We start from the raw sequence: 23611 nt of genomic DNA on the forward strand, positions 1-23611 counted from the left end.
TGGCATCCGCTTCACTCCGCTTCCCAGCACTATGAGAGAGACGTCATGACGTCTCTCTTCATAACGCGCACTGAGCCGAGAGCCGGAAGCAGGAGCTCAGTAGTGAGCTCCTGCCGCCGGCTGTGCAGGGAGAGCCGGGCGCCGCTGATAACACATCTCCCTGCAGCGCTGGCACACATTGGGTTAGGTGAGCCGGAGGAGGTGGAACTGCGTTCCGTCTCCAAGTGGATCTGACGGAACGCAGTTCTGCCCCGTTCCGGCTCACTTTAACCCCTGGCTAAAAAAAAACAAATTACCTTGTTACTATTTATTGATGAATGAGATTGGAACCAATTGTAATGGAATACCAATAAAGAAATGATTTATTTACATTTTGTTTACTGGACTTGATGTCTGCACTATCACTGGGTAAACCTGTGCCTAAAGAAAAATCCTATGGGTAAATTTACTCGTGTTTGGTCAAATTAGCATTTCTCGTGTGAGTATAGCCTGTTTTTGTAACTAGGATATTTACTAAAGCCAAACACAGGTGTAAAAACTCAGGGCCTAATTCAGACCTGATGTGCAGTGATTTTTGCAGCCCTGCGATCAGATATTCGCCGCATACTGGGGGAGAGTATTTTAGCTGTGCAAGTGTGCGAACGCATGTGTAGCAGATCTGCACCAACTGATTTTGTGCAGTCAATGCGCAGCCCAGGACTTACTCAGCCACTTCGATCACATCAGCCTGTCCAGGACCGGAATTGACGTCAGACACCCTCCCTGAAAACGCTTGGACACGCCTGTGTTTTTCCAGACACTCCCTGAAAACGGTCAGTTGCCACCCACAAACGCTCTCTTTCTGTCAGTCACCTTGCGATCGCCCGTGCGATCACTTTTTTCACACCATCCCGTCACTATGCACCGATCCCTGTTGCTGCGGTCCATCGCACCTGCGCATTGCGGTGCATACGCATGTGCAGTTGGGACCTGATCGCAGGCTGTGAGAAAAAGCAGCCTAGCGATCAGGTCTGAATAACCCCACAATCCGCATAGAAATAGACAACCAAATGACTAGACAAGAATACAACTTATGGGTTTACTAAGGATTGTGGGGGTAATTCTGAGTTGATCGTAGCAGCAAGTTTTTTAGCAATTGGGCAAAACCATGTGCACTGCAGGGGGGGCAGATGTAACATGTGCAGAGAGAGTTAGATTTGGGTGGGTTATATTGTTTCTGTGCAGGGTAAATACTGGCTGCTTTATTTTTACACTGCAGTTTAGATTTCAGTTTCAACACACCCCGCCCACATTTAACTCTCTCTGCACATGTTACATCTGCCCCCCTGCAGTGCACGTGGTTTTGCCCAACTGCTAACAAATTTGCTGCTGCGATCAACTCAGAATTAGGCCCTGTGGCCCTCATTCCGAGTTGATCGCAGAGAGTCATCGCATCGCAAATGTGCAAAAACTAACTAACTGCGCATGCGCAAAAGCGTAAATACGCATGCGCGAGCACAGCCGTACGACACTGGTGCAAACATACAAAAAAAAAACCACACGTTACTCACAAACGAAAACGAGGAGTGGCGGAGGCGTGGCGGAGGCGAGACATCGCAATGGTCCGACATGGGCGTGAAAGTGGGCGTACAGTGTGGGAGTATGCAACTCGCAATGGGCGTGTTTTTCGCAATAAAACATAGTCGCTGTTAAAACTAACATAGGAATCCGTAGCAATCTTCACGCAGCAGCCGAGTAGGTCTGCAGTTACTCTGCATTTGCGAAGTACTGTTACAAGTGTGTATGCACTAATTAGCAGTTAATTGGAGAGCACATTCATCTGTTGCCCAATTACTTGTTAAATACTGCTCAGATGAAAGTTAGCAAACAACAATTGTCAAAACCCACATTACATGTTTATTCTAATCACATATAAATCTCACACACTGCCAAATAAGGTTGTTATTTGTGTTCAAGTTGGTGTGTAAACATTTTTGTAAAGGGCAGGTTTTAATGTGTGTAAGAGTACCAAATGCAAACAAGTGAAATTAACCAAAATGTAAATAAAAAGCAGCAACATTTAACCTAAATAAACAGAGACCCACATAATGCAGCATACACTTAATTTTGGCCAGAAATGATAGTTTAATATTTGTTTTTAATATCTGACAATGTTTTAAATGATGTCCTGTTGCCCATAGCAAAAAAAAAAAAGTGTTGTGTCATTTTAATTAATATGGACATTAAAGTGTGGTGCAAGGCATACCTGTAGTATTTTTGGAGATGCAATTGTTTTTATAAATTGCAGATTGTTCCCTCGTTCCACAAGTGTCTATATGCTTACCTAATCTTCTTGGAACTAAGATTTACCTAATGCATTACCTTGAATAAAGTACTCAATTTTTGTTAAAGTATTAATTTTTTATTACTGTAGTAATATATTTTTAAATCAAAACAACATGGCTACACGTGAGTCTCACAGGCAGAGATGGAACAAGCAGCAAGCAGATGCCACTGACACAAATGATATAGCAGAACTCAGTACTCGGCAAAATTCAGCTTCTGACAAAATGATAATTAGAAGTAAAAATAAAAGATATTACACACCCTGCCACACAAAAATATTGACCCAACTGAGAAAGAATTAGGATCCACCACACAAACACATCAATACATAGCACACTAGTAAGAGGAAGATGGCTCTGGTGTTTCAGAAAAAAAGCTCACAGGCTACAATACCTCCAAACATTAATAATACATTTCACTAAGAGGGAGTTATCCATTCTGGCCACACAAGCCAACTCCAAAATAACATAGAGGCAACATGAAAAACATGGGTGCTGCCCATCTGGAGAGACATCACTTTCTTTTTTTTCTCCCCGCCTGAGGCTGTTCTTCTTGGCTTGGTCTGCGGAGCGACCTTCGTTGGGCCTGCCCAGTGGGCTGTTCTTCCTGGGCAGGGGCAGGGGAGGGAGCCGATGTGGGTGGCTCTCTGCCACTGTGGGCAATGGAGACAGCGATGGCCTGGAGCCCTTGCAAGATGTTAGTTGCTAGGCTTTGGAATGAGGAGGCAAGTTGTTCTTGTCCCTGCCTGATCTCTGCCAGACCTTGGCAGAGTTGAGCAACACCTTGCTCAACACTGGTTCAGTGCTCAGTTAGCCGGACAGCTATCTGGCTTACCTCCCGGATGACCCCGTCTTGAAACGCATTTAGGCTCTCACCATACCTAGCTATTTCAAGCAGGATCTCCGGGATAGCAGAGGGTTGGGTGGGGGGCCAGTAGGAACCTGCAGAGGTGGGATTTGTGGGCCCACACTGCCAGACCCACTAGGTCCCTCCACCTCAGCCTCAGCCACATAACCTTCCTGTGACTCAAACTGATCACCCCCCTGTGCTGTGTTTTGTGGCAAGCAAATAGAAGAATGTGTGGGAAAAGAGTACAATAAAGAATTAGTTATTATTTTATAAATACAGTTTAAATTGCAGACAAATAAGTGTGTAAACTTACCTGGCAAGTCATGTTCCCTCAGGATCTCAGGCAGGTCCGTGTCCATATTAGACACCCCTTGGCCCTCCTCATAACTGACACAGGGCATCGCCATCTCCTCCAAGTCTGTAAACTCCACAGCGACAGCTGGTCCTCCACCTGTAGCCCTTGAGGCATTCCACTCCGCAGACCTCTTTGCCTTCAGGCGGGATTTGAAGTCGGCCCAACTACATATGTTTGGGGAAATAGGGGCAAAGTAGAGTATTATTATTTCTGGAAATAAATATATAGGACACATGTTCTGCTTTTGTTTGCTATACATAACATCACATGTAACTACATTTTTAAGACTACTTAGCACAGAGAATGGACTGGCAAGATGCACTTACCGTCGTCTAACTTCCTGTGATGTTCTGACGACAGAGCCAACTTCATTCACAGAATGTGTGATGTCCCTCCAGATGCGATCTTTGGTAGCAGCACCCATGTTTTTGGGTCCTCTATATATTTTGGACATGGCCTGCGTGACCAAAACACGCAACTCCCTCTTAGTGAATGCTGGCTGTCTTTTTTTTACGTCTGGAGGTAGCCTGTGAGCTTTCCTCCTGTTGCTCCTCACCATCTTCCTCGTCACTAGCAGCTTCTGTCTGTTGTGCTTGTGTGGCTAATGAAGATTCTCCCTCAGTTTGGCCAGTATGTGTGTGTGGCAGGGTATCCCCACTTAATTGTTGGGTCTCAGAAGCTGACATTTCCCGAGTACTGGGTCCTGCCTCTTCCAAATCCGCAGAGGCGGATTCCATCATTCGTCTCTGGCACTCTATGCGTTTTTTTGCCAATGCCATCTGCTGCTGCATAATGCGGTCCATCTCTGCTGCTAATTCCTCACGAGTAGCCATGTTGGAGATGAAGTCTGTACGCCCAGGTGTGTGGCGATTTATACCTACGTGCGGCGCGTTCATTCACACAGGTGTACAGTATGCTAATATTGCTACTGATTGTACTGCTTATTTAAGGGCCTGGTTTGCACGCTGTGAGTGTGTTGGTGATGAATGGAGTTTCTGTGTCGTGCGAGAAGGTGCTCTTTTGTACTTTGCAGAGTGAGTACCGTATATACTCGAGTATAAGTCGACCCGAATATAAGCCGAGGCACCTAATTTTACCACAAAAAACTGGGAAAAATTACTGACTCTAGTATAAGCCTAGTGTGGGAAATGCACGGTGCCAGGGGTTTTCATGCTCAGGGTGTCATGCTCGTTGCCAGGGATTTCATGCGGTAGGTGTTATGCTTGTTGCCAGGGGGTAATGTTTGTTTCTAGGATTGTGCCCCCAGTGCCACATATACCCCCAGTGACAGATATCTCCCCACAGTGCCAGATAAAAACATGCCCCCGTTGCTTTGCCCCCAGTAGTTATGCCCCTTCTTTGCCCCCAGTAGTTGTGCCCCCTCTTTCATTGCCCCCAGTAGTTATGCCCTCTCTTTCATTGCCCCCAGTAGTTATGCCCTCTCTTTCATTGCCCCCAGTAGTTATGCCCTCTCTTTCATTGCCCCCAGTAGTTATGCCCTCTCTTTCATTGCCCACAGTAGTTATGACCCCTCTTTCTTTGCCCCAGTAGTTGTGGTGCCCCCTTTCTTTGCCCCCAGTAGTTGTTGTGCCCCCTTTCTTTGCCCCCTGTTACTGTGCCCCCGTTGCAGCTTACAAACACACAAACACACACTAAAACAATACTTACCACTGCCCCGCTCCTGCTTCCCGACCGCTTCTTCTGCTGCTGCGCTGCTCAACTCCGTCTGTCCACCCGCTCCGTCTGGCCGCCGCTCCATCTGTCCACCCGCTCCGTCTGGCCGCCGCTCCATCTGTCCACCCGCTCCGTCTGGACGCCGCTCCATCTGTCCACCCGCTCTGTATGGTCGCCGCTCCGTCTGGCCGCCCGCGCCGGCGCCCGCTTCCCGGCACCCGATCATCTCTATGGGAGAGACGTCATGACGTCTCTCCCATAGCAACGCCGCACAGACACTAGAGGTCAATAATGACCTCTAGTGTCTGTCCCTGGAGCCGGCTGCAGCGGACGCCCACACAGCCCACGGCGTCTGCTGCAGCCGTTGACTCGAGTATAAGCCGAGGGGGGCTTTTTCAGCATAGAAAAATGTGCTGAAAAAGTCGGCTTATACTCGAGTATATACGGTAATTTTAGCATTGTCAAGCATACAGTTTTCCGTTTATTAGCTTTTAGCATATACACTGTATTGCGTATTTTTTGCGAAGTTCCGTTTGTGAGTAGTCCTGCAATCGTCTTGTTGTTAAATGCAAGTATGTTTGTTGGTGCAATGCAGGTGTTTTTCTGTTTTTGTTAGAATATCTCTTTTTATTTTTTTTTGTTTATTTTTAAAATATTTTTTTTGGCCTAACCTGTACTTAAGTGTTTCTGTTTTGTGAAATAATTTAAAAATGTTGCTCTTAGTCTCATTTTGTGTCTCTTGTAGGTTAATTTATCTGGAGAAGTAATCCGTCTTTATTTTCTGGGCAACTTAGCCTTTATTATTTGGGCCAGTTTCTTTCAAAAATCAACAGTGTTATTTTGTGGAGCAGGTAAGTCCCCTAGGCCTGTGTTTGTGTCTGTTTGTGCTAATGGTCTCTATGTGGTCTTAGTCTCATTTTGTGTCTCTTGTAGGTTAATTTATCTGGAGAGGTAATCCGACTTTATTTTCTGGGCAATTTAGCCTTTATTATTTGGGCCAGTTTCTTACAAAAATCAACAGTGTTGTTTTGTGGAGCAGGTAAGTCCCCTAGGCCTGTGTGTTGTGGAGTATGTGTGTGTTCAAAGTGTTTTGCTTATGTTTGTCATCAATAATTTTTTTTTTATTATTATTATTTTACCGGATTGATCAGCAAAGTAGTGCTGTTCTTACCTGTAATAGCTACTAAAGGACTCAATTTTGTGTAGAATGTAGTTTAGATTTATAACATAATTATCATTAGTTATACTTAGGTGTTCGAAATTTTTTTGATGCTCTTATTATATGTGTATGTTTGGTTGGTTTACACATTGATAATTTGTTTGTTTAACCTATGTTTGTTCATACCTTTTAATTTGTGCTTTCCCTTTTTTTACTCAATTTATAATTGGTCCGTAATTGAATCCAGAAAAAATGTCGTATGCTCCTGCAGTAAGTTTACACCCAGACAATTTTATTTGGATTAAGGTTGTTCATTTGAGTTTTTAAATTGTCTTATTCTCAATATTATTACCTTTATTTTAAGTTGGTGATGTCGGTATTTGTGGCTGCTGAAGCCCTCCCACCCCAATCCACGGAAGCACTCCCACCCCAACCGCCAGCCCGCCAACCACAACCGGCTCCTCATCAACCAAGGCAACGGAGGCGTGCTAGGCCACCAATTTTCCGCACCCGTGTCCTACTTTTTGGGATGCCAGATGATGTTGTTGTGCGTAGATACAGGCTGCCACCACATCTAATCCTAGACACTCTCTCCATAATAGAGAGTGATCTGGAGTCTTCAATTCGGTATCCTACAGCAATACCACCATTGACACAATTCCTTGCTGTGTTACATTTTGTGGCCACAGGGTCATTTCAGCATGTTGTTGGAGACCTGGTTGGCATGTCGCAGGGCCAGTTCAGTAAGGTCCTGCGGCGTGTCAGCCAGGCTTTCATAAAGCGTGTGAAGCAATTTATTGCTATGCCTTTGGATGATGGTGCCCTAGATGTGATGTTATTGGGGTTGTGGATGGCACACATGTAGCTATTGTGCCACCAAGACATAATGAAGAAATTTATAGAAACAGGAAACTGTTTCATTCTCTGAATGTAATGGTTGTTTGTGGGCCATCCCTCCAGATCCTTTCCCTGAATGCCAAGTTTCCCGGAAACTCGCATGATGCTTATGTCATTAGACAATCAGGGATATGGCAGAGATTAAGATCAAGTCAACGAGCAGACATGTGGTTATTGGGTGAGTTGGCCAACATAATTTCCTGCCAATTTTTATAAATTTTAGGAATATTCTCTTTCTAATTTTTTCTTCTCCTCAAACAGGAGACCGTGGATATCCTTGCACCCCCTGGCTCATGACTCCTTACCGTAATCCCAGGCCAGGACCACAGACGGCATTTAACTCCGCGCTTACTGCCACTAGACAGCTGGTGGAGCGCAAAATTGGGGTCCTTAAAGGTCGTTTTCGTGTGCTCCGGAGATGGCAAGTAAAATAGTGGTCCTGTGCGCTATACTACATAACATCGCGGTAAGGAGTCGCGTAGAGCTTCCTCACACAGAGGAATTGCCAGATGAGGAGCCAGGGGTTGTCCGTAGATTCGGTGGGGGGAGTGTTTCACGGAGGGGAAGCCAAGTCAGGGCAAGCATTGTGGAAGAATATTTCAGGTATAGTGTTTTTTGTTTTACTTTTAGAAATTAATACAAAACACTGTATGCTTATGCTCATTTTGGTCCAATGTAATTTGGGTTGGTATTGTAAGGTCATTGTGTAATTATTAGGGTGTGTGGGAATATCTTATTATGTTTTTAAAAAATAACCTTAAACAGGTTAAGCTTACAATGTTTTTTTTTTAATCTAATAATGTGATGTTGCTAAATAGTGTCCTTATTTGTTTTCTTTCATCTAATCCTGTTTTTACTGAAATAAACACCAACAAATGAAACTAAATGTTGGCCACTTTGTGACTGTGCAGCTGAATTATCTTTCAAAATGTGGTGAGTACACAGAGTTATGTGTTAATTTTTTTCAAAGTGTGTGTGTGTGTCCGTGTTTGTGTGGGTGTTTGCGTTGGGGGTTGTGTGAAAATGTTTTTAATTTTTTTCTCTTCCGCGACTGCGTATTTCCGCTCTAGCGAACTTACCACTCTGCTCTTCACAGCATTGCAAACATCAATAAAGTTTTTTTTAATGACAGCATAGATTTTAGACCAATCACATGCTAACACACACTATAAATATATGCCCAAAAAAGGAAAACGCCATTGCCATGATGCGTGCAGCACCTTTCACCAGGCGGGAGCTCCGCGTCCTGGTTGCGGTGATGGACCGCCGCGTAGGCCGCGTAGGGCGATTTATCCCCAATCGGGTTAAGTGCGAGGCCTACGCGGAGGTCTGCCACCTACTCAGGACTCGCGTCCGCAGCAGGCGGTCCATCATCCAGCTGGAACGCAGATGGAGTGATCTGCGCAGGAGGACTCCGGAGCTTTTGGCGGAGATCCGCCAGCAAATCCGCCAACTGCGTGCACGCAGTAAGTTACATTACATTATTATCCAAAACTGTGCAAATTTACACTAAGTGGTAGTCTGTAATTGCAACACTGACTGAACTAGTTTTAAAAATATGACAGTGTGTGTGGTTAGGGCAAACAGTACTGACTGTAGCAAAGTTAGTCAAAACAAGTGCATGTTGTTCAAAATTGCTACACAGGCTGGAAACTGTACCACATAACTTGATCAGTGGGGTCAATATAATAAGGTGGCTTGAATAGTGATATGGTGATGTTGCCTATAACAATCATTATGAGTCAATGGAATAGATTCTGTAATGAGCATCACAAATGTAATGTATAATCAGATTGTTTGCTATGGACAACATAAACAGATTAAAAAAAAAAAAAAGCAATGTTAGCCCTGTGTCTTTTACATGGGACAGAACAGTGTAATTGACAAATGGTGTTTATCAAATTGGACATGCAACACAAAATATAATACATATATCATTCTAGGACGACCACAACGGCAAGCTGATGCAGGGAGGCAACATCATGGCCCTTCTCAGCCCCCCTCCCCTTCTCACTCCCCCTCCCCTTCGCACTCCCCCTCCCCTTCTCAGTCCCCCTCCCCTTCCCAGTCCCCCTCCCCTTCCCAGTCAACCTCAGCTTCCCAGTCCACCTCAGCTTCCCAGTCACCCTCAGCTTCCCAGTCCACCTCAGCTTCCCAGTCACCCTCAGCTTCCCAGTCCCCCTCAGCTTCCCACTCCCCCTCAGCTTCCCACTCCCCCTCAGCTTCCCACTCCCCTTCTCAGCCCACCTCTCCTTCTCCTTCTGTGCCCCCTTCTCCTCCTTACCAGTCCCCTTCTCCTTCTCCTTCCAAATCCCCTTCTCAGCCCCCCTCACCCTCGATTGGCCAAACATTCTCTCCGCCCCCCTCGCCCTCACAATCAGACCCACCCTCAGAAAAAACATCCCCAATCCCTCCTCCTTCCCCCATCCCGCCTCCTTCCCCCATCCAGCCTCCTTCCCCCATCCCGCCTCCTTCCCCCATCCAGCCTCCTTCCCCCATCCAGCCTCCTTCCCCCATCCCGCCTCCTTCCCCCATCCAGCCTCCTTCCCCCATCCAGCTGCCTTCACCACCCAGCGAATGGGCAGAAGAAGCCCCTGATGGGCTAAGTGAGAATGTTGCAGAGGAAAGTAAGTGGTTTAACATTTTTAAAATAATGATTAGCTACTTACACTTACAATGTCAAAACATGCCCTGTTGTACTGTTGGAAATGTGCTACCAAGAAAAAATATTTGAGTTATTATTCATGGTGTACATGTTGCATTGATTTTTTTGAGAGTGTCATTATATGTACTGTTTATGTGTGCAATGTTTTGTGTGTCCACTCTAGGTCGACACACATTAGTTCAACAGGGTTGCCAGGACAACATGGTTTATATGTGCTCAGTTTTCAGGCTAACATTTCTACCTGAGTGGAGTTCTCTTTAACATGGGATGTTGCCCATAGCAACCAATAAGATTATACTTGTAATTTGTAAGTCCACTTTTACAAGATAATATGTCTAATTTGATTGGTTGCTATGGTCAACGTCCCATCTTAAATCGAACTCCCGTAGTAGTAAATGTACCCCATGGTGTGGTACACTTTCTTGTAAAAATATTACAAAAAAGATTGCTGAGCAGGCTTGTGTGTTGTTCTGCTACTGATTTATCCTTAAAACAGCCATGATGTAGTCACTTAGGCATTAAAGCAGGCCTGTACAAACTGCGGCCCTCCAGCTGGTGAAAAACTACACATCCCAGCATGCCCTGACACAGCTTTGGCATTCTCTGACCCCAAAACTGTGTCAAGGCATGCTGGTCTATGTAGTTTCACAACAGCTGGAGGCCAGCAGTTTGGACATGCCTGCATTAAAGTGTGCTTTGTGCCTTGCTTGTATAATAAGTAATGTTAATAAGTTATTAATGTTTATGTTGCATCTTAATTTCAGATGTTGCAGTTGGAGATCCCAGAAGTTTTGTGGGCATTATGGACACCATGCACCAACACCTGCATGGCTTACTGAGCTGCATTGATGAGCTCCACAAATTTTCATAATTATATTTTGAGTTCTTTTTTTTTTACTGTTTAAAATATTTTAAAAATAAAAACAAGTTATTTCAAGTTAACCGGGTGATGTGTTTATTAATGCAAAAAAGGATCAGCAGATTGGCTAGCAGAAATTGATTTCATTAAACATTTCACACATGTAACGTAAGATTTAAAAATTAAATTAAGAAACAGTTAGGAGGGTATTGTCTTAATAAACATGTAAACACCTTCATTCACAAACAACACCTTTACAAAAAAAAAAAAAAAAAACATTAAAAACATCTATATTTAAAATTGAAACATTTAAATGTTGATGGCCAATTATGCCAACAAAGTGTTCTTCAGGTATTTTTTGTTGACTTAATTGGTTATGAACATTATCATTCATTACACTAATTGGATTCGTAATTGAGGTGGGCTTGTGGACTTTAAACTGAAAGGTGTAATTTAATTTAATAGCAAAAAAACACATTGTTGTGCGTTTGTCCGCAAAAGTGTGCACTTTTAAGGGAAAATGTGTAAATCTACTAAAACTTCGTATTTTTACGATGAAGTATGTGTTTTTGCAATGGTTTTGCATTGCTGCGATCTCATTTGGTGTACGCCCACTTTGTGTAATACTGCGTACGAAATAGCAAAAATACGTTGGGGGTGGATGTTCGCAATTTTACTACATTATCGCAACTTTGCGAATATGTTGTGCGAACGAAAAACTTAGCGACCAACTCGGAATAAGGGCCACTGTTTCAAAATATGGAGCAAACTCAGACCAAAATGGAAGAATCAAATACACCTGCCTGTGAGGTACGTGTTGTACAGAAGCTTGCACAGATCAGTGGGGCAGATGTATTAACCTGGAGAAGGCATAAGGAAGTGATAAACCAGTGATATGTGCAAGGTGATAAACACACCAGCCAATCAGCTCCTAACTGTTAATTTACATATTGGACCTGATTGGCTGGTGCATTATCACCTTGCACTTAACACTGCTTTATCACTGGTTTATCACTTCCTTATGCCTTGTCCAGGTTAATACATCTACCCCAGTGTGTGATCTGTGTAGGCTTCTGTGTGTTACAGTGTCATGCAATGGTTAAAAATGAGAAAATAAGAACAATGCATTCCCAGCCAAAAGTACACTCCGCACCAGGCCTTTGAGCTAGTTCTGGTCATGGAAAAAACATGTGACGGTCTATGGGGGTCATTCCGAGTTGTTCGCTCGTTATTTTTTTCTCGCAACGGAGCAATTAGTTGCTAATGCGCATGCGCAATGTCCGCAGTACGACTGCGCCAAGTAAATTTGCTATGCAGTTAGGTACTTTACTCACGGCATTACGAGGTTTTTTCTTCGTTCTGGTGATCGGAGTGTGATTGACAGGAAGTGAGTGTTTCTGGGCGGAAACTGGCCGTTTTATGGGTGTGTGTGAAAAAACGCTACCGTTTCTGGGAAAAACGCGGGAGTGGCTGGAGAAACGGAGGAGTGTCTGGGCGAACGCTGGGTGTGTTTGTGACGTCAAACCAGGAACGACACTGACTGAACTGATCGCAGATGCCGAGTAAGTCTGGAGCTACTCAGAAACTACTAAGAAATTTTTATTCGCAATTCTGCTAATCTTTCGTTCGCAATTTTGATAAGCTAAGATTCACTCCCAGTAGGCGGCGGCTTAGCGTGTGCAAAGCTGCTAAAAGCAGCTTGCGAGCGAACAACTCGGAATGAGGGCCCATGTACAGTATTTAGTGACCAGCATCAGGCTCAACCAACAAGGGGGGGGGGTTAATGGTAATTCCTTTGAGGCATGTTTCCCATCCAAAACAGTTACTTTCCCCCAATTAGTCAGCCCATACTGGGTATTCCTTGGGAAGTGGGAACCCACTCAATAGTCAGGCCTGGACTGAAGCTCAGGGCCATCCCCAGACCCCTGGGTGTGGGAAGAAGGTTGATTATGTGATATTGGAATAAAATATTGTCCGTTAAAGTTGGACTACAGGTTCCAGCAAGCTTGCCCTACGTGACAGCTCTAGGAAAAAAACACAAGTTCCATCATGCACATATTGTATATACAGCCCCCATACTGAAGTTTCCCATGTGGTTTCCTGCACGTTTCTGATTGGCTAAGAATCACTCCTCTCTCAGCCAATCAGCAAGCAAAATGTATGGCAGCACACTTGAGAATCCTTTCAGTTCTATGAATGTTACTCAAACCACTTGGAACTGTAACAAATGGGGCAGATGTATTAACCTGAAGAAGGCATAAGGCATAAACCAGTGATATGTGCAAGGTGATAAAGGCAGCAGCCAATCAGATCCTAACTGCTAATTTACATATTGGAGCTGATTGGCTGGTGCCTTTATCACCTTGCACATATCACTAGTTTATCACTTCCTTATGCCTTCTCCAGGTTAATACATCTGCCCCAAAGATAGTTGAGACACTGTTAAGCTCAGTCAAGTAATTCCCTTATGAGTACTGAGCAAAGTTATTGCCTCAGGTAACACCATACATGTCCCCTGCTTCGGCTTCTCCCACATACAGTATGCTACCAAATACCTTTTCTATCAGTCACACTGATGATAAATCAACACCGTGAACCAATGTGAAATTTTATAATGAGATTTGAAAATGCATACAACAAATTGCCATATATATTAAAATTTCTACCATGTCTCATTGTGAGACACTTTGTATTAGATAAGTACAGTAGAATATCAGATGACTACCATAATGCTATAGCACAAATTACCATCTCAAACATTGGGGCAGATGTATTAACCTGGAGAAGGGATAAAGAAGTGATAAAGCAGCGATAAGTGTAAGCAGGGGTGTATCTAGGGGTCCGAGCGCCCCTGGCAAAGTAAGGTACTGGCGCCCCCCAGAGAGAGCACTGCAGGCCAGTGGCGGCTGCAGTAGAGACGGAATTTGAAATAAGGAGCCACAGAAACTGTGCCCCCAATTGCTGGAAAACATTGCTGGTAAGGACTCACTGTTAGGGTGAAGCCAATGAGAACTGGCCAGTACAGGGCCGGCTCCAGGCATGTTCCACTTGAGCGGCCGCGCAGGGCGCCACCCTTAGTGGGCGCCGCTATTTGGGGCAGTCATATTGTGTCCACATACCTGGAGCCGGCTGTGCCCTGATCACAGCTGTCCGCCCCGGCTCTCAGCAGTGGCCGCCATGATGGGGGAGTGTTGTGGGCGGGCCAAGGCCAGGCTCAGTGAATTTGTGTGCGGCGCCTGGCCAGCCCGAGCAGCCCCGCCTCCCTCTCAACACACCCACCGCCTGTCTCCAGCTACTGTGCTCTCGTCATCCCCTTCACCTCCCCAGAATGCCGGTGCAGGCACAACGTCATTGTGCACGGCAGTCTGGGAGAGGAAGCTTTGGTGGGAGAAGAGAGTACCGAGGAGCGGGAAGAGCGAGGAGCAGCGGCATCCGCAGTGACAGTGCATCCTGTATTGTATGCGCCCGCCCATCCACCTACAAGCAGGTCTGCAATCTGCCTGCCTGAGCCCCTGGCCCCGTGGAGGCATCCTGCCAGTCCAGGTTCCCAGCAGCAGCACAGCACACGGCCAGAATGAGCACTTCAGGGAGAGTGCTGCCCCCCAGCCAGGGTGAGTCCGGATGTATACATACCCTGGCTAACTCTTTCACTCTCACTCTCTGTCCTCACCCCCCCCTCTCTTTTCTTGTCCTCACACCCCCCTTCTCTTTTGTATTCACTCCCCCCTCTTTCTCTATTGTCCTCGTATCTCTCTCTCTTTTCTACTCAGACCCTCTCTCTCTTATACTAACCCTCTTTGTCATTACCCCCCTCTTTGTCGTTACCCCCCTCTCACTCTTTTGTCGTTACCCCCCTCTCTTTTGTCGTTACCCTCCTCTCTCCTTTGTCGGTACCCCCTCTGTCTCTTTTGTTGTTACCCCCCCTCTGTCTCTTTTGTTGTTACCCCCCCTCTGTCTCTTTTGTCGTTACTCCCCCTCTGTCTCTTTTGTCGTTATCCCCCTCTGTCTCTTTTGTCCTTATCCCACCCTCTCTCTTTTGTCCTTATCCCACCCTCTCTCTTTTGTCCTTATCCCACCCTCTCTCTTTTGTCCTTACCCCCTATCTCTCTCCCTTCTCCTTACAGTACCTCTCTCTTGTCCTCACCTCTCTCTCTCATCTTGTCCTCACCTCACCTCACCTCTATCTCTCTCGTCCTCACCCCCCTCTCTTGATCTATCTCCCTCTCTCTCATCCTCACTCCCTTTCTATTGTCCTCATCCTATCGCTTTTTTGTCCTCATCCTCTCTCTCTTGTCCTCACCCCCCCCTTTTGTCCTCACCTCTCCTCTCTCTTGTATTCACCTCTTTCTCTTGTCCTCACCTCAACCCCCATTTTGCCCTCACCTCCCTCTCTCTCTTGTCCTTACCCCTCTCTCTCTCTCTCTCTCTCTCTCTCTCTCATCGAAGCGTACAGCAGGGAGAGAAGACCTAGGAGCAGCAGCACGGCGATGAGCGATGTCGCGTGGTACTATATGCGGCTGGCCGCCCACAAGCACCCGATCTGCAGCCTGCCTGCCTGAGACCATGGTCCTGAGGAGGAGTCTAGCCAACCATGCAGTCCGGGATCCCAGCAGCAGCACAGCACACAGCCAGCATCAGCACTGCAGGGAGAGTGCTGCCCCCCTGACCAGGGTTAGTGCGGATGTATACATGCCCCGGCTGACTATCTGTCTTCACCCACACTCTCTCTGGTCCTCTGTCCTCACCAGGGCCGGCTCCAGGCATGTTCGAGTCGAGCGCCCGCGCAGGGCGCCACTCTTAAAGGGCGCCGCACGCTGGCGCCGACATGTTGGATCCTGGAGCCGGCCCTGTCCTAGCCCTGCGCGTGCCGCGCTGTTACGCGCCGGCGTCTGATGTAAGACACTGGCGCCGCACAGCGCGCACAGATAACTAGGGCACAGGCGCCGCACAGCGCGCCTGCCTGCAGCTGCATTCTCCCTCCCTCATCGCCGGCGCCCGGCACATCAGGTATTCAGGGGACATATGTGGCACAGTGGGGGAATTGATTTTTCTGTCACTGTGGGGGCATATCTGGCACTGGGGGCATTAAGGTATCTCTCTCTGTGGGGGCATATCTGGCACTGGGGGCATTAAGGTATCTGGCACTGTGGGGGCATATCTGGCACTGGGGGTATTAATGTATCTGGCACTGTGGGGAATATCTGGCACTGGGGGCATTAATGTATCTGGCACTGGGGGCATTAATGTATCTGGCACTGTGGGGGCATATCTGGCACTGGGGGCATTAATGTATCTATCACTGTGGGGGCATATCTGGCACTGGGGGCATTAATGTATCTGGCACTGTGGGGGAATATCTGGCACTGGGGGCATTAATGTATCTGGCACTGGGGGCATATCTGGCACGGGGCAATAATGTATCTGGCACTGTGGGGGCATTAATGTATCTGGCACTGTGGGGGGCAATAATGTATCTGGCACTGTGTGGGCACTTATGCATCTGGCACTGGGGGCATTTATGTATCTGGCACTGGGGGCATTTATGTATCTGGCCCTGTGGGGGCATATCTAGCACTGTGGGGGCATTTTTATATCTGGCACTGTGGGGACATATCTGGCACTGTGTGGGCATTTTTATATCTGCCACTGTGGGGACATATCTGGCACTGTGTGGGCACTTATGTATCTGGCACTGTGTGGGCACTTATGTATCTGGCACTGTGTGGGCACTTATGTATCTGGCACTGTGGGGGCATTTATGTATCTGGCACTGTGAGGGCATTTATGTATCTGGCACTGTGGGGGCATTTATGTATCTGGCACTGTGGGGGGCATATCTGCACTGTGGGGGCATTTATGTATCTGGCACTTTGGGGGCATTTATGTATCTGAACTGTGGGTGCATATCTGGCACTGTGTGGCCATTTATGTAGCTGGCACTGCTGGGGGGCATGTCACGTGTAGCTGGCACTGCTGGGGGGGCATGTCACGTGTAGCTGGCACTGCTGGGGGGCATGTCACGTGTAGCTGGCACTGCTGGGGAGCATGTCACGTGTAGCTGGCACTGCTGGGGGGCATGTCATGTAGCGTTCCCGCTAGGCGTCTGTGGCTAGGCAATGTGTCTCAGTGCTCTCCTTGGTGCAATGTGTCTCAGTGCTGTGCCTGACGCAAAGTGTATAGGAGGTTCTACCTGGTGCAGTGTGTATTAGCTGCACTACTGTGTGGTGTAATGCAAATTGCCACTATTATGTGGCCACGTACCTTCCCCACGAAGTAACTCCCCTTAATTTTTGCTGCGCGCCTCCGGCGCGCACTGTCCATGCTTTGGCATATAGGTATGGGAACAACAAGCAGTATGTACATCATTTTGCCCTCCTAACTTAAAAATGTGCCCTCCCTGTGATCAGCACCATGCCCTAAAAAGTGAACACTATCATGTGTAACTGGCACTGCTGGGGGGCATGTCATGTGTAGCTGGCACTGCTGAGGGGCATGTCATGTCTAGCTGGCACTGATGCGGGGCATGCCATGTCTAGCTGGCACTGCTGCGGGGCATGTCACGTGTAGCTGGCACTGCTGGGGGGGCATGTCACGTGTAGCTGGCACTGCTGGGGGGCATGTCATGTCTAGCTGGCACTGCACATTTTGTGTATCTGGCATTATACTGGAGACATTGTGTGTAAGGAACACTACTGTGGCTATGTGTAAGGCTGCTAATTGTGTAAAAATATATTTATAGTTTGATGATATGAAGTTACGAGGCCACGCCCACTTTCCCAGAGGCCACGCCCACTTTTCCGGGAGCGCGCGCCTTCGACGCGCGCATGGGGGGGGGGGGGCGCTTTTACATTTTATCGCTCAGGGTGCTAGTAGGCCTGGAGCCGGCCCTGGGACAGTAGCAGCATAAGGAGACAGGAAACCGAGCACACAGGAGTATAACAGGAGAGGCCCTGCCTCCCCTGACTACTCTTACTGCACTTCACTGAATCAGCCCACCCCCCAACCTCCGCTGACAACAGATTTCTATAGGCTAGCTAACCTGCCTGCCCTAGACTAGGTGTCATGGTTGGTGTCCCGCCCGCCCCAGACTATCTGATCGGGGCTTGTTCTCCATATATATATATATATATATATATACCATATATATAATTGATGGGCGTTTATTTACAACAACTGCGCCTGGATGAGTCTCTCTGTCTGACACAAATAAAAGATCTATTTATATAAACCATACAGTCTCAGCCCTTTTTAAATGTGTACACAAATGCTCAGAATTTAAATTGAAACATTTCTGGGGGTGTGCAACAAATCCAAAGCAATTAGAGGCTAAACGTCTTGGAAATATTACTAGCAAAGACAGAAATCAAATTGACATAGGGGGTCATTCCGACCTGATCGTACGCTGCCATTTTTCACAGCGCAGCGATCAGGTCACTACTGCGCATGCATATGCACCGCAATGCACAGGCACGTCATACGGGTACAAAGCGGATCGTGGCTGGGCGATGGATTTAATGAAGAATCCATTTGCACAGCCGATCACAAGAAGATTGACAGGAAGAAGGCATTTATAGGTGTCAACTGACTGTTTTCAGGGAGTGGTTGGAAAAATGCATGCGCGTCCAAGCGTTTGCAGGGCGGGTGTCTGACGTCAATTCCGGGACCAGACAGGCTGAAGTGATCGCAGCGGCTGAGTAAGTTCTGAGCTACTCAGAAACTGCACAAAATGTTTTTGTACCGCTCGGCTGCCCAGGCATTCGCACACTTGCAAAGCTAAAATACACTTCCCATTGGGCGGCGACTATGCGTTTGCATGGCTGCAAAAAGTAGCTAGCGAGCGATCAACTTGGAGTGACCCCCATATACTCTAAGAAAGTTATCACATTGGATTTAAATGGGGATTTTTTACTCACACGGTTTTTAGAATAGTCCTTTTTATCATTTCTATGAAGTGGTGGTGTCTTTTAGTTACTTGTGTATTTAAATGTATGCATTTGGTTAATGTTATGTTCATGCACATATGAACTGTGTGTGAATACCAGGGGTGAAATACTACTGTAGCATCATAAATATTAATAATAATAATACTGCTACTACTACTACTACTACTACTACTACTACTACTACTACTACTACTAACAATAATAATAATAATAATAATAATAATAATAATAATTCTATTTATTTTATTTATTTATTATTTATTAACAGTTTCTTATAAAGCGCAGCATATTCCGTTGCGCTTTACAATTAGAACAACAGTAATAGAACAAAACTGGGTAAAAACAGACAGGCATAGAAATAGGAAGACCCTGCTCGCAAGCTTACAATCTGTAAGGAAATAGCATAGATACACAAGGATAGATGCTACCTATTGCATAATGGTCCACCAGATTGCTAGGTTCTTAATGGGTTGTATGATGATACCCCGCAATGTTGGCCAAGTGTCAGGAGGGTGTGAGAGTAAAGAAAGACAAAATATGTGATGTTATGTATACTGTACAGAGAGGACATAATTAGATAGGGAAGCACTGAAGGTTATGTGGGTGGGTCTGGAATTTGATAGGCTTGTCTGAAGAGGTGAGTTTTCAGGGAATGTTTAAAGGTTTGGAGACTAGAGGCGAGTCTTATTGTGCGTGGGATGGCATTCCACAGAGTGGGTGAAGCCCGGATAAAGTCCTGTAATTTTGAGTGGGAGCAAGTAAGGCGTGTGGATGAGTGACGTAGATCTTGTGCAGAGCGGAGAGGTCTGGTAGGGAGATATTTTGAGATGAGTGAAGAGATGTATGTTGGTGCAGTTTGGGTAATGGCCTTGTATGTCAGTAAAAGTATTTTATATTTAATACGGTAAAATACCGGTAACCAATGGAGGAACTGACAGAGTGGATCTGCAGACGATGAACGTCTAGCAAGGAAGATTAGCCTTGCAGCTGCATTCAAAATGGATTGTAGTGGAGTGTAGTATATTTATATAGCGCTCTTTCTCCAATAGCTCTCAAGGTGCTTAACAGATAGATTGAACATAATACAGTACAGAAACAATAAAGTACAGAAAAGCTTTTCATAAAATACAGAGAGCATGGAGATACTAAAGGGACAATTAAGGAAATGCTTGAGTAAACAGGAAAATCTTGAGAGACTAAGGGGTATATTCAATTGAAGTCGGATCCATTCTGACATTCATTTGATGGAATGGATCCGACAAGGGCTATTCAATGCCATCTCAATTCGACTTTAAAAAAAGTTGAATTGAGATGCGGGAGCCGAGAGGAGGGAGAGCCGCGGGGAGACGGGATAGAGCCGCGGGGAGACGGGGGAGAGCAGCGCTACAGCAGCGTAGCCGAAGGATGTGTCACAGCCGCCGCTCACGGCAGCATCCACCCAGTTCCAGCAGGTCTCGCTTGCTGGAGCTGGGTGGACGCTTCTGTGAGCGGCGGATGTGACACATCCTACAGCTATGCTGCTATAGATGCTTCTGTAGCGCTGCTCTCCCCCTTCTCCCTGCTGGTCTCCCCCATCTCCTCCTCTCGGCTCCCTCATCTCAATCTGACTGTTTTAAAAGTCGGATTGAGATGGTCGAAAAGGAGGCCAAAACCGACACAAGCACGCGGATCGGCAGCTATTCCGCCGATCCACGTGCTTTTCGTCAAGTCGAATTCCTCAACTTGTCGAATAATTTGGGATTATATTGAATAGGTGGGAACCCCTTCCGACCTAAAAAAGACAAAAACTGCCGTCTTTTCAACAGACGGCAGCTTTCGACTTCAATTGAATATACACTTAAGAGTCCTTCATCAACAGATTACAGTAATTGAGCGGGGCAGTATGGAATCAGAAGCTGTTTTAGGGACCATAGGCCCTGGTAATGTAAGGTTTTGAAAGTCAGTAAGCCAGTATCGACAACATTTCGCCATTTTAAAGGCAGCCAGTGGAGGGAGTAGAGAATGGGAATTATGTGGCTGGAACTGGGCTGGTTAAATAATAGCCTGGTAGCTGTGTTTTGTACCAGCTATAAACGGTGCAATTCTTTTGCTGGGAGACCAAGGTAGAGAGCATTGCAGTAGTCTAATTGAGATGATACAAATGCATGTTTGACTTTATGCAGATCTTCAGAGGGAAATAAGTGCTTGATTCTGGCTATGTTCTTCAGATGAAATAATGAGGATTTGATTGTAGCTGATATCTGATGTTTAAGTGTCAAGCCACTATCAAGGACAATCCCAAGCTTCTGCACATAATCACTGTTTTGTAATTCTGAACCCCCAAGTGTAAATCTATTTGGTTGGCTATGAAATGCAAGACCACATAAATTGCAGGAATTTTATTATACTTGAAACTCCGCTTCCAGGTAATTGGTGGTTGTTGAAGTGCCAGAGTACCCAGAATCCCTTGCTCCTCTCCAACATTGATCGGGAGAAAAAAAAAACCTTTCAATCCTCTTTTTGGATTATAACTATTATAAATGGAAGTACACTACATCTTGCCCTATCCATATATGACACTTTAAACTAAGTGTCAGCCCGATGTTTAGTTTTCAAATTCGGCATGTACACTAAATCATCGCAATTCCTGATAATAAGAATATCTATTCCATCTCAAGCCTTGTTTTGGATATCAGACTTTGTGAATGAAATTGTATTATCCCAAGCCTCCTTTTGCATCCTGGCATTCTGCAAAAAGAATAGGCTAGTTTCCTCATTTTCAAGCATGGGACGGTTAAAATGTACTTGACTTGTATTCAATCAACACCACTTTTGAAAAAGAGAATATTTTCGAAACGCATTAAGCAAGTCTGGGACACCCAATTCCATTACTAGCCTTGCCTGTACTATCTTCAGGGACTTGTCATTAGAGGAGTGATGAATTACTACAGAAAGCCACCTCTCCATTTGACCTACCTCTGTTCTTTTATAAGCAAGCTAATGGGAACTCTATGGTTTTCTTGTTGTGGTTCAATATGTTACCATGTTTTTTTATCTGTTTAAGTGAAAGTGCATTTGCAATTTTATCATTTGTGAATAAATTGCTTTTTAACCTTTATTGTTATTGCTGTTCTGTGTGAGTAAACTCATTGTTTAAGCAACAGGTCCCACTAGAAATTTATTGATGTATCATTTGATGTATTCTTCCATTTACCCTGTGTCAACTTAAGGAGGACCTTTTTTGAGTGATTACCTCCTTCATATAGAAGTTTATAGAGGATAACTGATAATTGATAAGAATCTGAAAGTACATGTTTACTTGTTAATTAGCGTTTTTTTATAGTTTATTTTTGAGTCACACAGCAACAGTACCCTGCATTTTAGCTGTTTGCTATCACTGGTTTCAAACCATTCCTCACACAACCATAACAAACTGTACCCACTTGGATTTTACCAAGAATAAAATATTTTTTGCAGACAATTTTTATTTATTCTTTGCACTTTAATGCAAAGTCATACTCCCCAGCAGCCTTTGACTATCAGAGATGCCCTTCACATGGGTGGTATTCATGAGACCGGCAGTTGGGAGACCGCCGGCCACGTGACCTCCACCAAGCATGCTGACCAACAGGGACTATTTCCACTTGCTGGTGTCCACGACACCCATAGAGTGGGAACAGAGCACGCGGCGACCGCAGGTCGCCACCGAGCCCACAATGGGCTTGCTGCAGTTGCCCCCCCCCCCCCGCTGGGATCCCAGCTTCAGTATGCTGCCAGGATCCCGGTGTTGGTATGCTGATTGGCAGTCTCCTGACCGCCGGTCAGCCATACCACACCCCTTCACACAATACTTAACTGGAATCATTTGAATTTCAACATAAAAGTATTTTTCTGCTAAAAATTATTGTTTGGTGGCACTGCAATGTGCACAATCACAGATACACATTAGCTTTTGCTATCAAAGATGTGATTATATCATCATATAATACCCAACTGCTACCACTTGGAAAATTTAATGATTTTACCACAATAAATAAATTACAGTATAATTTTTTCGAGGGGGGGGGGGGGTGCTTTTTGAACAATGAAGTATGAGTATGATTCAAGATAGTATAAGTTTTATTATAATGCACTTTTAGAATCAATGACTCTAAACCACATATTTTGTTTGAAAGACTTTGGATATCTGTTACTATAAATGTGATGTGTATGCCTTGTTTCATAATGTGACCCTTAATATTGTCCTCCCCAACTTACATTCCTTCCCCATTATTATCTAATAGATCTTTTCCCATTCTTGATATAATTAATCCCCTCCATTTCATATTTTCACATTCTCTTCAGTCTTGTCAACATACTATTCTCCATCTCCATGTTACCCACACTCTGTTTATTCTTGGACCAACAAAGCTGTACTCTATTGAGGGAGGAAATCATTCCAATACAAGGGGGGCATCATCACAGTTGCAAAATCCCAAACCCTGCTGTCACAAGCAATATCGATGTTACCACTTAAGCTGGGTACACACTAGATGTCATGCATATCTGCACATATGATATCTTTCACAATTTCCTTAGAAGTCCTTGGGAATCCTGGAGAAACAATATAGGGCCTAATTCAGTCCCTGGCACAGATGTGATAAAATTGCTATGATGCAATTTATGTACAACTGCGCATGCGCGCACACCGGAGGGGGGGGGGGGGGCAGGAATTGGGCGATGACACCGCATTTTGTGGGCGTTGACACTCTGTTTAAGGGGTGCAGTCCGAACAATGGAGGAGTTTCCAGGGCATTGCTGGGGTGGGTCGCAACAGCTGCTTGATAACACATGCAGCCTCTGTGACCCTTAACAAGGTAGGTAGCCATTTGCATTCACATCTAGGCTACTTAGGCAGAGGGCTACT

Source organism: Pseudophryne corroboree, chromosome 10 (assembly GCF_028390025.1).
Source record: "Pseudophryne corroboree isolate aPseCor3 chromosome 10, aPseCor3.hap2, whole genome shotgun sequence".
Classification (NCBI taxonomy): Eukaryota; Metazoa; Chordata; class Amphibia; order Anura; family Myobatrachidae; genus Pseudophryne; species Pseudophryne corroboree.